Consider the following 16,198-nt stretch of genomic DNA (forward strand, 5'->3'; position numbering starts at 1 on the left):
AGGTGAGCTCAAGGAACTTCCGCAGGCGAGCTCGAGCGTGATTAGGCGAGGTCGAGTGAGGGCACCCGCAGGCGAGGTCGGCGCTCCAGGCTGTCGATAGCTAGCCCTAGGGTTTCCCTATAAAAGGGAAGCCCAGAGCTCGAGAACCCTGCGCTGCTTCTTCTCTCTCTCTCCTCGTGTTTCCACCCTCCTAGCGGCAGCTCCCCCTTTCTTCTCTCCTTTTCTGTTTTTCTCCAGCTCACGTTTTTTAGGGAGGAATTAAGAAGAGGAAATTTATTTGAGGGATAAATTAAAGGGGGTATTTAAGAAGGAGATTTTATTACTGTAGTTACAGTAATAATTAACATTTATTAAGAGATCTCAAGTTTAAGATCTGCTCTTGTATTATAATTTCTTGTTGATTAATAAGAAATTAATTGTGTGGCTCCCGAGGACGTAGACAGTTGCTGAACCTCATTAAATCTTGGTGTATTTTTTTCTACTGTGTTTTCTTACTGCTTAAGGCGTTTAGCGTAGCTCCTGTGGGCATTTTCCAACAACTGGTATCAGAGCATGAAACGATATAGAGAAAGTCAGATTCAAGTGGGAGCCATGACCGCAGATAAACGAAAAGTGAGAAATGAGAAGTTTGATGGAACAGATTTTGGATTCTGGAAAATACAGATAGAGGATTATCTGTATCAGAAATATCTGTATCAACCACTGTCGGGAAAGACGCCGGAGTCTATGAAGGAGGATGAGTGGAACCTTCTAGACAAACAAGCCATCAGAGTTATCAGATCGATGTTGACTCGTAATGTTGCGTTTAACATAGTGAATGAGAAGACCACGACAGGTCTTATGATAGCACCCTCAAATATGTATGAGAAGTCATCAACCACAAATAAAGTTCATTTGATATGGCGGTTATTCAATCTGAGAATAGCGGAAGGCGCTTCAGTTGCACAACACCTCAATGAACTTAACACTGTTGCAACCCAATTGAGTTCAGTTGAAATTGAGTTTGATGAGGAAGTTCGAGCGTTGATACTTTTGTCTTCCCTACCAGAAAGCTGGAACGTTATAGTCACGACTGTGAGTAGCTCATCGGGAAGCAACAACTTAAAGTTTGATGACATTCGTGATCTGGTTCTCAGTGAGAAGATCCGACGGAGAGAGTCAGGTGAAGCTACAACCTCTTAAGTATTGCATACAGAGTCAAGAGGTAAAAATTCAACCAGAGGAAACGGACAAGGTAAATAAACTATAGAGGTAGATCAAAGGATAGGAGGTCCAAGTCAAGGAATCCAAGCAACAGCTGGAAGGATATCGAGTGTTGGAATTGTGAAAAGACCAGGCATTACAAAAATCAGTGTAAGAGTGCACAGAAGGAGGAGGCGAAGGCAGAGGTGAATGTCACTTCCACTTCAGGAGGCGACGACGCATTGATATGCTCTTTGGAGAGCAAGGAGGAATCTTGGGTGTTAGATTCATGAGCATCGTTCCATGCTACTTCCCAGAAAGAATTCTTTAAGAAGTATGTCTCCGAAAATCTTGGATATGTATACCTTGGTGATGATCAACCATGTGCTATTGTGGGAAAAGGTATAGTGAGAATTAAGTTAAACGAGTCAGTATGGGAGTTGAAGGATGTCAGTCATATTCCTGACCCGAGTAAGAACTTAATATCTGTAGCCAGTTAGCTAGCGAAGGATACACTACGACCTTTCATGGAGATGATTAGAATAGCTCAAAGGGCACAATGACGATTTTCTGAGGCAAAAAGACTGGTACGCTGTATATGACAGTAGGTGCACGTTGTTTAATCTCAGTTGCAGCAGGCAATGAGACTTCAAAGTTGTGGTACCAGAGACTCGGCCATATGAGTGAGAAGGGGATAAAGATCATACACATAAAGGGAAAACTCCCAGGTCTAGAATCAGTTGATTTAAATATGTGTGAAGAATGCATACTTGGAAAGCAGAAGAGAGTTGGCTTTCAGACAAGTAGCAAAACCCCCAGGAAGTAGAAGCTAGAGCTCGTTCACTCAGATGTTTGGGGACCAGTCACCACCGCGTTCATTGATGGAAAACACTACTTCGTGACTTTTATCGATGATCACTCTCGGAAAGTATGGATCTACTTTCTGAAGCATAAGTCAGAAGTAGTTGAAGCTTTCAGGAGATGAAAAACTACGATGGAGAATGAGACCGGTCTGAGAATAAAAAAGCTTAGGACCAACAATGGCGGTGAGTATGAAGATACCGGATTCAAGAAGTTTTGCTATGAGCACGAGATCAGAATGGAGAGAACCGTGCCCAGCATGCCTCAGCAAAACGGTATAGCTAAGCGGATGAACCGAATGTTGACAGAGAGAGCCAGAAGCATTCGGATATAGTCAGGCCTACCGAAATAATTCTGGGCAAAAGCAGTCAACACAGTAGCTTACTTGATCAACCGAGGTCTATCGGTTCCATTAGAGCACAGAATACCAGAAGAGATATGGTACCGAAAGGAGGTAAAACTCTCACATCTTAATTTTTTGGTTATATAACTTATGTGCATAGTAGTGATCAAGGCAGAAATAAGTTTGATCTTAAGTCAAAGAAATGCACTTTCATCGGTTATGGTGAAGATGAGTTCGGCTATCGTATTTGGGATAACAAAAACAAGAAGGTGATCAAGAGCAGAGATGTGATATTCAACGAGAAGGTGATGTATAAGGACATGCACAAGACAGATGACTCAGAGAGTGAGTTAATATTTGTAGATGCAGATGATGTACCGAGTAACCTCTCAGAAGAACCCAATGCAGAAGGTCCTCAGACAGAAGAGCCTGTTGGATAGAACAGTACGTAGGAGCCCGACACACCAGCTCCGATATTGAGAAGATCTTCTCGGCCTCCTGTACCCAACAGGAGATATATGAACTATCTGTTGTTGACAGATGGAGGAAAGCCTAAAAGCTATGATGAAACTTGTCAGAGTGGAGATGCGAGCAAGTGGGAGCTTGCTATAAAAGATGAGGTGAACTCTCTCATCTCAAACCATATGTGGGAACTAGCTGAGTTGCCCACGGTTAAGAAGGCACTCCATAATAAATGAGTGTATCGGGTAAAAGAGGAGCATGATGGCTCTAGAAGATATAAAGCTCGTCTAGTTGTCAAAGGATTCTAGCAGAAGGAAGGAATTGACTACACTGATATTTTTGCTCCCGTAGTGAAGCTCAATACTATCATAACAGTGATGAGTATTGTAGCTATTGAAGATCTTCATCTCGAGCAGTTAGACATGAAAACAGTGTTTCTTTACAGAGATCTAGAAGAGGAGATATACATACACCTGTAGGCGTCAAAAATGCTGAGAGATATCCAAACACAGCTCAAAAGGAAGTCATCCAAAATGTCCAAAAATAACACAAGTATAGATTGTCTCGCACGCGAGACAATCTTTACTGTCTCGCACGCGAGACAGACTTGACTGTCTCGCCGTGCGAGACAGACTTGACTGTCTCGCCGGCGAGACGGCTTCTACGTGTCTTTCGCGAACGGCTTTAACTCGTCTCGCCCACCGCGAGACAGTCTTATCACAGGGGGGGTGTGGGAGGGGGGGGGGCACTGTCGGGCACGTGCAGACAGTCTTTACTGTCTCGGGGGAGAGCAGATATAGGGGTCGCACGTGGAGCAGGAGCTCTCTGATGGTCAAAACGTGGGGGTAGGGGGGCGTGCCACTAACTGTTGCGGGGCGGAGATCACGTGATAACCGGGAAAAACGGAGTTTGAAACGTGGAGAAGTGGTATTTATTTATTATATTATTATTGTTTGTGTTTTTTATTTTTTTTGTTTTTCTTTTTGTTTTTATTTTATATTTTAACATTTTATTTTTTTTTTTTGGGGGTGGGGGGGGGGGCGTGGCAGGGGAGAGGTTGAGAAGGCGTTTACATCAACGGTCGCGGGCCGGGGAGACAGCAAACACTGTCTCGCCCGCCGAGACAGCAAACACTGTCTCGACAGCCGAGACAGCAAATGCTGTCTCGCGAGCCTGTTTTTCGCCAACTGTTCCTAGGGGTTATAAATACCCCCCGAAGGCCATTTTTGAAGGGGGGCTGATCAGAGAGCATCCACAGGCTGATTTCAGAGCAGAGAGGGCAGAGTACTCGAGCTTCTGTAACTCCTTGATATTCAGGCTTTGACTTGATTTTAAGAAGAACGACTATCTTACTTTGATAAGATATCGTTTCAAATTCTCACTTCGATAAACGAAGGAAGAATCATCAAACCCCTCACGATTCAATCAGAATCTGTGATTTGGTGGTCCACGAACCAAAGCGTTCCTGGCACAGGCAAAGATCTCACGCAAGCAGCGATCCAAACAACGATCCTGCGTTTGTTTCTCAAGAGTTGTAATTTTCATTTTGTTGTGTAAAAGAAGTCTTATAAAAAGGCTATCTCTTTTTGAATTTATTGTAATCGACTGAAGATATAATGAATTCCATGACAAAACCAACTTTTGACGCAAACAAGCTGGCGACCACAGTGGGAGCCAACGGTCTCGCTGCCGAGACCGTCGTGTCACAGCCAATCATCAAGATCCTGGTTGAATCAACGGTTGAGTACGAGTTCGACCAAGCGAAGTTTGAGGAGTATTTGTCATTCTCATCTGTAAAGTCTTCCGCGCCTTGCAAGTGCAGGAAGATTTTATCTTCGTTGAAGTTATCAAATGCTACGAATGAAGACTCTCGTCCGATTGTTGCTGAGGATTTTACTCGCAACAGCTCTGCTCAAGATGATTCCTCCCCAATTAAGGAGTCGTTCGATCGAAGTTCACCACTGACGGAGAGGGCTCGTCAGAGGCGACGCCAACGCCGTGCTCGTCAATTAGCTAAGGCATTGGAACAAACCGACGGGGTTCGTTATCATGCAGACTTAGAATCGAGGAGACATCGAGTGGTTCAGTTGTCTCAACAACCAATCACTCATATCTCTGCCAAACTCACGACGGAGGAATGGACTTTTGTCAAGAGGGCTCGCTCGACCCTCAAAGAACGTATACAAAAACGTCGTGCAAACGTTGCTCATACCCGTGCTCTCTTACAACAAAGACGAGAAAGGGAGAAGAAAACGGTGACCAAAGAACCACTGAAATTCTGCCAAGTTTGGATTCTAAAAACTGGAGTTGTGCAAAATCAGCATTCGGAGCCCGTTAAGACTCCATACCCACAAGGGGGTGGTTCTAAACGTGCGACTCCTGACATAACCTTGGATCGTTCAAAGGCAACAATAAATTGTCCTGAGAATGCCAACAAGGTTTTACACCCTCAGAAGAAGACGCATTCACCAAAAGACATCGTCATACCTGGGAGGTCATGCCAACAAACGATACGATTTTTTGGCAATCATACCGATGAATCGTATTATCAAGTTGGGGGTGTGAATAAATTTCGAAAAAGAATTATTCGCTCCCATTGTTCCTGTGCACGACTTATAAGATCAGCTGTCCAAGATGATGAATTCTCTGAAGTCACCATCAACGTGGCTGCTAAAAGAAAGTCTAAGCAGCATTCAAGTGACTCAAATCCTGACTTTTCCCTGAGAGGAAGAGTCAATCCAAGAATTGCTCAAAGGATGTCTCGACTCCAATTAGGAGCCATCAGACACAGAAATTATAAGAGAATGCAAGAAGGAATGTCCTCGGAGGATGAATTCTCGGACACTTATTCTGCAATCGCTTCTGATGATACAATGTCTAGCACGGGACACAATCACTGCTGATCAGTTCACTCAAATACTTCAGGAAGCTCTAGCCAAACAACGTGAAGAAATTAGAGCTGAAGTGAAGACAGAAATGGAGTTAGCTATCCAACAAATGAGAGAATTGCTAGCTCAGCGGCCTCAACCCCCTGAATCCAGTCAGCGAGCTAAATCCAGCCGCCACACTCAGAATGTGGCAGATGATAGTGATCCAGAAGTGGATGAAGTCATTATGGCCGATACACCTCCCAATAGCAATAACGCTGGGGGTGGTTTAACACATTCTCCCAATAACGATATTGGGAGTGGTTCAATGGCACCTCTTACAGGGGGTGGTCTAACTCATTCTCATCAACGTCATTCGAATGAAGACATAGACGATGACGGGAAAATGAAAGAGCTTAAAAACAAAGTCAACGCTTTGATGACACGAGGCTTTAATGGTCCGGTCATTCGTTGGCACCCTTCGCGGGTCGGCCTTCGATTGGTACCGACGGCTCAAGCCAGGGAGCATCAATTGTTGGGATGACATGGAAAGTTTGTTCCTCAGCAATTTCTTCGATGATGACACCGAAGTGTCAATCGGAACCCTTTTGGATGAGAAGCAAAAAGACGGAGAGTCAGTCGACGATTTTGTCAAGCGTTTCCGTAACAAGGCAATGAATTGTAGAGATCCTATTACAGAGGAGTTCATCCTGCAAACATGCCACAATAACCTCTCCATCGATGTCCTGGAAGCTCTGGGGGTCGTGCCATCCACAACTTGGAAGGAGTTAAAATCTCGGGGTGAACAAGCTGAGCACTTTCTTAAAAGAAAGAAAGCTGAGAGAGGCCAACCAATGACATCTGCAATCGTTGAGAATGCGACTCTCGATCCGAGGTTTCAAAAGGAATATTCTTTCGAAGATGATGAAGCTCCAGCCATCTTGGAATACCTCCTCGCCAATGACAAAATCGAGCTACCGCCTATTAAAGATCAGGAGGGTGCTAAGATGATTACAGATCCAAACTACTGTGCATACCACAAAAGGGTTCTTCATCCCACCGAAATTTGCTTCGGACTCAAAAATAGAATCCAAGCCTTAATTGACTCTGGCGTCATAACGGCGAAAGAAGTCGAGTAAAGACGACCATATAACTCCAGTGGGTGCATGAGTATAAACTGTTTCCCCCAACTCCAGTGGGTGCATGAGTATAAACTGTTTCCCCCAACTCCAGTGGGTGCACGAGTATAAACTGTTTCCCCACACTCCAAAGAGCATATGAGTATAAACTGCTTCTCGATTATCCAACTGAGTGCAATGTTAAACCCGGTTTCGCAAAGGAAACTAGGGGTGGATGATTTATATAACGGGAAGTTCCTGGAGAATCTTATATTCTTAAGGATAACCCGAACATGCGACTGAGGATAACGTACCCCTCGTTACACTCAGTTTTGCAAAGAAAGCCGGGGGTGGATAATTCATGTAACGGGAAGTTCCCGGAAGAATGTTAAATGTAATATTCTTAGGGATAACCCCGATCATTATGAACAAAGTGATAAACACTAAACTCCTACTATGACTTCCGAATACTCTTTTGCTGAGATGAGATTCGATCACCTCTTTAGATCAATCTTCCCTCTCAAATTCCCATCTTGGTCAAACCTTTAAACAGTTAGGACCAAAGCCAAAATCCCCTCTCGATTCGTTCCATGAACGAGAGGTCCACAAATTGAACGATCAAACCTTTAAACAGTTAGGATCGTCTCAAAACTCCCACTTGGTCAAACCTTAACCAAAATCGACCAAATCCAAAATCCCCTCTTGATTCTTTCCATGAATAAGAGGTCCACCTTCGAGTTGCGCAATCAAATCTATAAAAGTTAGGATTGCTTCCAATCTCAATTGATCAAACCTTATTCAGATTCTCTGAATAGAAATCCCACTTCAAATTTTCTTTGTACCAAGAGATAGAATATAAAATTCTTCCTCTCTGATTCCGGGTTTATCTCTACCAATAAACAAGAGACCAGGAGATAGAATATAAAATTCTTCCTCTCCAATTCCGGGTTTATCTCTACCAACAAACAAGAGACCAGGAGATAGAATATAAAATTCTTCCTCTCCGATTCTAGGTTTATCTCTACCAATTCTTCCTCTCCGATTCTAGGTTTATCTCTACCAACAAACAAGAGACCAGGAGATAGAATATAAAATTCTCCCTCTCTAATTTCGGGTTTATCTCTACCAACAAACAAGAGACCAGGAGATAGGATATAAAATTCTTCCTCTCCATTATCGGGTTCATCTCTACCAACAAAAAAAGAGACCATAATACTCCAATAGGTACACGAGTCTAAACTGTTTTCCTACCATCAACAGGAAGTTTCTGGAGAATATCACTCAAAATATTCTTAAGAATAACCTGGCTACCTCCCAACGGGTATACGAGGTTAAACTATTTCCCGAGAACTCCAAAAAAAAATACATGAGTATAGTTCCTATGAAGACTGATACAGTGATTAACAATGCGGTATCAATTTGATGACAAAAGCTGAATTCACAAGTACAAATTCCAGCTTCAATTCAAGATCTCGACGACGGTCAAGCGATGAACGCCATGCCGAAAGGATCTTAGCTATTCTACAAAGCACTGAATAGACTGAGAGACAAAGAGATCAAGTGTTGAAGCCAGCTACAGGTTCTTCTATACGATCTACCCAACCAAGCATGGAAAGGATCATAAGTAAGACCTATCTTATCCAAAGCATCCCAGAACTCCTCTATAAAAGATTGAGTCTGGAATACTTTGGAGGGGGTATCTGTAGACGTCAAAAAATGCTGAGAGATATCCAAACACAGCTCAAAAGGAAGTCATCCAAAATGTCAAAAAATAACACGTCTTTACTGTCTCGCCGTAACTGTCTCGCCGTGCGAGACAGTCTTTACTGTCTCGCACGTGAGACAGCTCTCATATGGTCAAAACCGCCTTTGTAACTGCTCTACACGTGGCCACTAACTGTTCAAGAACGTGGGAAGCGTCGTGGGCGAGAATCACGTGGATAACTACCAAAATAACGGAGTTTGAAATGTGGGAAGGCAGTTAAAACAAAAACTGCCTGACGGTTACTGTTTCTGAGACAACGTTTACTGTCTCGCGGGCCGAGACAGCAAACACTGTCTCGCCCGTCGAGACAGCAAATGCTGTCTCGCGAGCCTGTTTTCCGCCAACTGTTCATAGGGGCTATAAATACCCCCCGAAGGCCATTTTTTGAGAGGGCTGATCATTTTGAGCACTTCAGAGCAGACAGAGCAGAGAGAGGGCAGAGTACTCGAGCTTTTGTAACTCCTTGATATTCAGGCTTTGACTTGATTTTAAGAAGAACGACTATCTTACCTTGATAAGATATCGTTTTAAGTTCTCACTTCGATAAACGAAGTCAGAATCATAAACCCCTCACGATTCGATCAGAATCTGTGATTTGGTGGTCCACGGGCTAACGCACCCCCAGCACAGGCAAAGATCCCACGCAAGCAGTGATCCAAACAACGATCCTGTGTTTGTTTCCCAAGAGTTGTAATTTTCATTTTGTTGTGTAAAAGAAGTCTTATAAAAAGGCTATCTCTTTTTGAATTTATTGTAATCGACTGAAGATATAATGAATTCCATGACAAAACCAACTTTTGACGCAAACAACACCAACCAGAAGGTTTCTTAGAAGAAAAAAAGAAGAACATAGTGTACAGACTCAAGAAGAGCTTGTATGGTCTGAAACAAACCCCACGACAGTGGTATAGAAAGTTTGATGACTTCATGCACAAGGAAGGTTTCTAGAAGTGCAACACCCGACTACTATTGCTACTTCAAAAGATATCAGTCTAGTTATATTATCTTACTACTGTATGTAGATGATATGTTGGTTGCATGTGCAGATATGAAGGATATCAGGAGTTTGAAGCAGTAGTTATCAAAGGAGTTTGACATGAAGGACTTAGGTCCAGCAAAAAAGATCCTTGGAATGCAAATCACGAGAGGTAAGAAGAGAGGTCTCATACAGTTATCTCAGATGGAGTACATCAACCGTGTTTTGCAGAGATTCAACATATGCGACGTCAAGCCGGTGAGCACACCCTTGGCCAGCCATTTTTACCTATCGAAGGATCAGTCTCCTCAGTCAGAAGAAGAGAAAGAGAGTATGACTAAGGTTCCTTAAGCCTCAGCCATTGGATGCTTGATGTACGCAATGATCTGTACGAGACCAGATATTGGCCATGCAGTGGGAGTGACCAGCCGGTTCATGTCGAATCCAGGAAAAGCTCATTGAGAAGCGATCAAGTGGATTCTGAGATATCTACGAGGCACCAAACATAAGTGTTTGCACTTTGGTAAGGGAGAGGTGGAAGTGCAATGGTACGTAGATGCAGACTTTGGAGGTGAAGTCGATCACCGAAGAAGCACCACCAGCTATGTATTCACTGTCAAAACTACAATTGTTAGTTAGATGTCATAGATACAAAATATTATCACTCTATCCACTACAGAAGCTGAGTATGTAACAGTGATTGAAGCCAGTAAAGAGATGATATGGCTTCAGGGTTTTTAACAGAGCTGGGATTCAATCAGGAGAGGAATGTCTTGCACAATGATAGTCAGAGTACGATACACTTGGCCAAAAATTCCGTATTTTATTCTAGAATGAAGCATATTGGGCTTCGGTACCACTTTATTAGATCCCTGTTGGAAGATGACGTGTTGAAACTGGAGAAGATTCCAGAAAATAAGAATCTAGCAGATATGTTAACAAAGACGGTGACCATTCAGAAACTAGAATTATGCGTAACTTCAGTTGGCCTTCATGTATAAGTGATGAGGGCGTAGCCACACATGAGTAAGTATTTGTTGACATAGCCTACTGACAACGGTTTGATCTCCAAGTGGGAGATTATTAGTTTGGGTGTAGATCCAAACCTTAGTGCAGGCGAGGTTTCGACGAAGGGTTGCCAGTGAGCTCAAGTGTTGAGTAGGTGAGCTCGACGAGGTTAAGCGAGCTCGAGCAGGCGAGGTCATGGCGGGCGAGCGTGGGCGAGTCAGGCGAACTCGAGGAACTCCACGTAGGCGAGCTCGAGGAACTTCCGCAGGCGAGCTCGAGCGTGATTAGNTGTCAATAACTAGCCCTAGGGTTTCCCTATAAAAGGGAAACCCATAGCTCGAGAACCCTTTGCTGCTTCTTCTCTCTCCTCGCATTTCTACCCTCCTAGCGGCGACCCCCCTTTCTTCTCTTCTACTCTGTTTTTCTCCGGCTCACGTTTTTTAGGGAGGAATTAAGAAGAGGAAATTTATTTGAGGGAGAAATTAAAAGGGGATATTTAAGAATGGGATTTTATTACTGTAGCTACATTAATAATTAGTATTTATTGAGAGATCTCAAGTTTGAGATCTGCTCTTACATTATAATTTCTTGTTGATTAATAAGAAATTAATTGTGTGGTTTCCGAGGACATAGGCAGTTGCTGAACCTCGTTAAATATTGATGTATTTTTTTCTACTGTGTTTTCTTCCTGCTTAAGGGGTTTAGTGTAGCTCTTGTGGGTATTTCCCAACAAACGTAACTCGCCACTTCGTGCCAAGGGCGTATCGTGGAGATGCTCATTTTCCATTCATATCATGCCATTCCACCAGCGGAAGGGAAAGAAACTCGGCACGATCAACAAGTGGAATAACGTCAAACCAGATTTCATGTGCAAAGATGCATTACTGACGCACATGATCCGAATCTTCAATGCCAATATTACACCGAACACATTCAGGAGAGGTGGCCAAAGTTTCGGCCCCATCGCAATGCTGGAATAGTAATAATATGCCCTTGAACATTCAATATATTTTACGTAATATTTTTAATATTAATAAAGATTTTATTGTTGCACATATAATTTGGGTAGTATTTCTATAGTTATTATAGTATCTTTAGAAATTATTTTGTTAGGTCATGCACTATGATGTTCATTGTTTAGAGATGTGATCTAACTTAGATATTTCTTAAATCTGTATTTAACCTATAACTAGTAAAGAATTGGTACTGTTCATGTGGAGTTACTATTCATTATCGAGTACTGTTCATATCATGGTTACTGTTCACCTTGTTAATTTAATTTGTTATAAATTGAAAGGAATTAGATTAAATTATTGTGATGATTTGGGCATACTTTTCTTAAATTCTAAGTAGATTGAATAAAATTTGATGAGATCAAAATTTTGGGGATTGTGTTCACGGTTTAATTGTATATGAATAATTAATATAATATTTTATGGGATCAATTAAGGTTCCTGTTATCGTTTGGTCAAATTATGCTAAGGTTTATATGTCAGCACTAGACTGCATTTGGATCCTCTAGGACGAGTCACCTAAGAGATAGAGAATTCAGATTCTTACATGGTCCCTTAGACTTGTTGATCTTATCATTTCCGATTTGATAATTTAGTATGATTTAAAGTGATGGTTAACCTTGTTTAACAAGTGCTACACAACCTAAAATATTATGTTACTATATTTCATTTAGGGGAATGATGAATATCTAGATAGGATAAAGTTTGCTAATTATGATGAATTAATTTATTATGCATTCCCTATAAAGTTATTAAATTTTCGCCGACGGGTGATTTTAGAAAATATATTTTTCAAAATTTATTTTTATATAAAAAAATATTTTGATATTTTAAAATAATTTTTATTTATGTTCATGGGAATTGCAACTTAGACATGAGCAAATATGTGAACTATCTTGCTCAAAAGAGTTGCCTAAAATAAATAACACTGGAGTTAACTGAATATAAGATAATATTATTTTCAAATAATTATCCCCATATTATAAAAGAGCTTTTATGAACAGTTGGTCGGACAGTGATTTTACTATTAAATTAAAATTATTAATTTGATTAATAATTGGTTCTCGATATGGGACTCAATTGGTCTCCCTAATATCATTAGAAGAGGTTTACATGCAATAAAAATTCTATTATATCCTTATTTGTTATTGATAGAATTTTTAAACAATTATATTCTATCTTTTGTTATGGATAGAGTTCTAAATAATTATGAATTGTTTAAAATTAAAATTTATAAGGCTAGTCTAATCCTATATAGGGTTCGTACGTAGCCTTATGAAGATATAGAAAATCTTATAAAGATGAGATGAAAAATAGAATAGAGAAAATAGAAAATTGAGAGCCTATCTCTCAGTGTTGCTCCTCTCGTTGACAAGTGGATTTCAATTAGAGGTTTTGCTGGATTTCAGTGATTTCTCTTGAGGAAGCTTTGAAATTTTCAGATAGATCTTGGGAGATGGATTTTCCAGGTAAATATTGGGAGATGGATTATGAAAGACCGAAAAACGTTCTAGATATTCTTTTAATTTTGATTAATTTTGATTAATTGTCACGATATGCATATTTCGCCTTGTTGTTTGTCATGTTTCCAACATTCAACTGATTACTCACCAATCTGTCCTTTGAGCAAGCCACAAGAATAAGGCCCACTTCGTAGGTCCTTTAACTAACCAGAACCAAGGTATTGATCCGGCCGCTATCGCTATGGTCATAACCAGCAATTGCAGAATGTGCTGTATGAACTGAATATTTGCCCTAATTCGAAAGCCTCCACATGGCCCTATATCTGGAATGACAACTACTCCAGCTAGCGCGAGAACTACACAACATTTTACTGAGGATGTTCGCCAGGAGACCTTGCTTCAGAGCTGCCATGTCACACCATCTTGAGTCATCTATGAAGTCTGAGACCAAGGCGTATTTATGATTGCCAAGAATTAGTACAGAGGCATATTGAATGAGAGGTGCACTATCAACCCACAAATCAAACCAAAATCAAACGCAATGGCCTTTGTCAATTCTCCATTGATGGCCATGGTCCAAGGCGTACTCCTTGATTCTGAAGTAGGCCTCCCCAATTTGATGAAGAGAACCTAGAGGCTTCAACACTTAAAAAAGGCTCAAATATTTAAACCTCATAACCGGAACGCATATAAAGTCCTGGTTTGTTAGGAAGCGCCAAGCTGACTTTGCGTACATAGCTAAATTGCAAAACCCCTTAATGATAGTTTGATATTTTTTTTTTCGGAGACATATTGGTATATTATTTCTTTCTCCGGCGACAAATGGGCCTCAAATTTCGCCGGACCTAAATTTCCGGCGAAATTTCTCACGTGACGCCTCAAGTGGTGCGAACGTGGCTGTCAGCATGCATTCCAGCGTCATAAATCAGCTCCAATCCCAAACCCTAACCCCTCAATCTCCTTCCTCCACCACCTCTCCCTCTCCTCCCTCATCCACTCCTTTCGCCTCTCTGACGCCTCCCAGACCTTCAACCTCTTCAAATCCTCCATTGACTCTCGACCCGTCCCCTCTCTCTACAACCTCCTCATCTCCGCCTTCGCCAAACATAACCAACACCAACAAGCTCTACAATGGTACCACGCCATGATCCAGGATCGAGTCAAGGCCGATGTGTACACTTTTAACATCCTCATCGATAGCTCGAATCATTTTCGGTAGCGACTTGCGAGATTTTGATCAATGGGCTTTGTAGGGAAGGGAGAGCTTTAGAAATGTGCGAGATTTTGATGGGTTTCTTAGCGAAAGGAGCGGTGCCTGATGGGTTCAATTGCTTCATGTTAATCGGAGCTTTATGCAACTATGGGAATGAGGATAGAGCTATTGTTACTTGTAGCTCATTAATGGAGAGCTTGAGGAAACGTTTGGGAAGATAGATGAAGCTATTGGGTTTATTTGAGAGAGTGATGGAGAAAGTGATGATTTTGGATGGGATTAGTTGCAATTGATTGACACTGGGAGCCACGCTAACAGACTCGTTCGCATCAAGTGAGGCGTCACGTGAGAAATTTCGCCGGAAATTTGGGTCCGGTCAAATTTGAGGCCCATTTGTTGCCGGAGAAAAAATAATATCCCGACATGTCGCCGGAGAAAAAATACATATACCAAACTGTCACTAAGGGTAAACAAAATATACCAGTTTGGTATTTTTTGCCCGTATATAGCTAAATTCATCAAATGCATTTTGTTTAATTTCAAGACCTCCAAGAGCCTTTGGTTTACACACCTCCTTCCAGCTGACAAGATGGATCTCACGTTGACCATCAGATCCTCCCCCCACAGAAAACCACGAGCAGGCTTGTCTACTTCCTCACAAAAACCCATGGGCATCAAAGAGGACTGCATATATAGTGTAGTCCGGGCGGAGAGTTGAGAACTAAATTGAATCAGCGTGAGTCGCCCCGGCGCCATTGATAAATGCTTAGCTTTCCAACATGCAAGCCGATCGAGATTGAGCCTTTTCTCAATAATTAAGCTGCGCACTGCAGGTACCCTTGCTAACTCGTCCATGAACACGTGGAACTCCCAAATATATTTACCTAGCTACATCGATCATCGATCGGTGGTTCTTCTGAAACCCAGATGAACAGAGGGAGCTTAATTAATTAGTCTTAATTAGTAATAAATTAACATATATAGAACATCATCATCATTAGCTAGCTGGGCCCCCCAAGGATCCCCATTATTGTACCTGGTCATAAGCCCTTTTTCGAGGTCAATCTCGAGGGCCATGAGACCGTTACGTCCAGCTGCTCTCTCTTGCGAATGACATGAATTAATAACCGTGTTCAGCTCAGGGCGTAGCCTGATAACCTTCTACGTACGCAACACAACAATGGGCTAATTAATGGGCCGAAACCGACGGAGGGCTTCAGAGCTTGCTGCTTAATTTTTGAACAAAAGCCATCAAACAAGGACCTGTAATATATGTACGTACGCCGGCCGGAATCTCTGAATTATAGAAACACGGCCGGCCGCTTGAAACCCGCGCGTCCCCGCACCTGGGGGCTTCAAAAATCCCTTTTTTGCACATGATCGCCTTGGACCTCATTTAATTAGTCCCCATCGAACTCCTTTTAAATTTCATTTTAACCCCCCCACGGTAACTAATTATATCGTCAAGTCTAGCACGCTTCTAGTTACTTAAAATGCATAATAAGTTTAACTCCACACTAATTAATTAATATAATTATTTTAGGACCTTTTTTTCCCCCCTTTTACCAGGCCGTCCCAATTAGGAATAATCAAGCGAACAAAAGGCAAATTACCTCCTCGAGAAATCAATCGGAAAAATATGATTTAGTTGCACAAAACACCCAATATATTCATTTGAAAACACATGCACATTTCCCACCATCTGTATACATAATTCACCATCGCTAATCCTAATATAAAAGAAATACAAGTAAAAAAAAAGAAAAAAAAAACTTATAAAATATAAGTAAGATGGGGGGAAAAGGAGTAAATAATTAACAATAGTAAGCTCTTCTAATTTTTTTTCCCCATCCCCTCCTTCCTCCTCTCCTCGATTCCTATTTACACTCGCACTCAAGAGACCCTTCAAAAGGAAAAATAACGGCCA

Source organism: Asparagus officinalis, chromosome 1 (genome assembly GCF_001876935.1).
Source record: "Asparagus officinalis chromosome 1, Aspof.V1, whole genome shotgun sequence".
NCBI lineage: Eukaryota > Viridiplantae > Streptophyta > Magnoliopsida > Asparagales > Asparagaceae > Asparagus > Asparagus officinalis.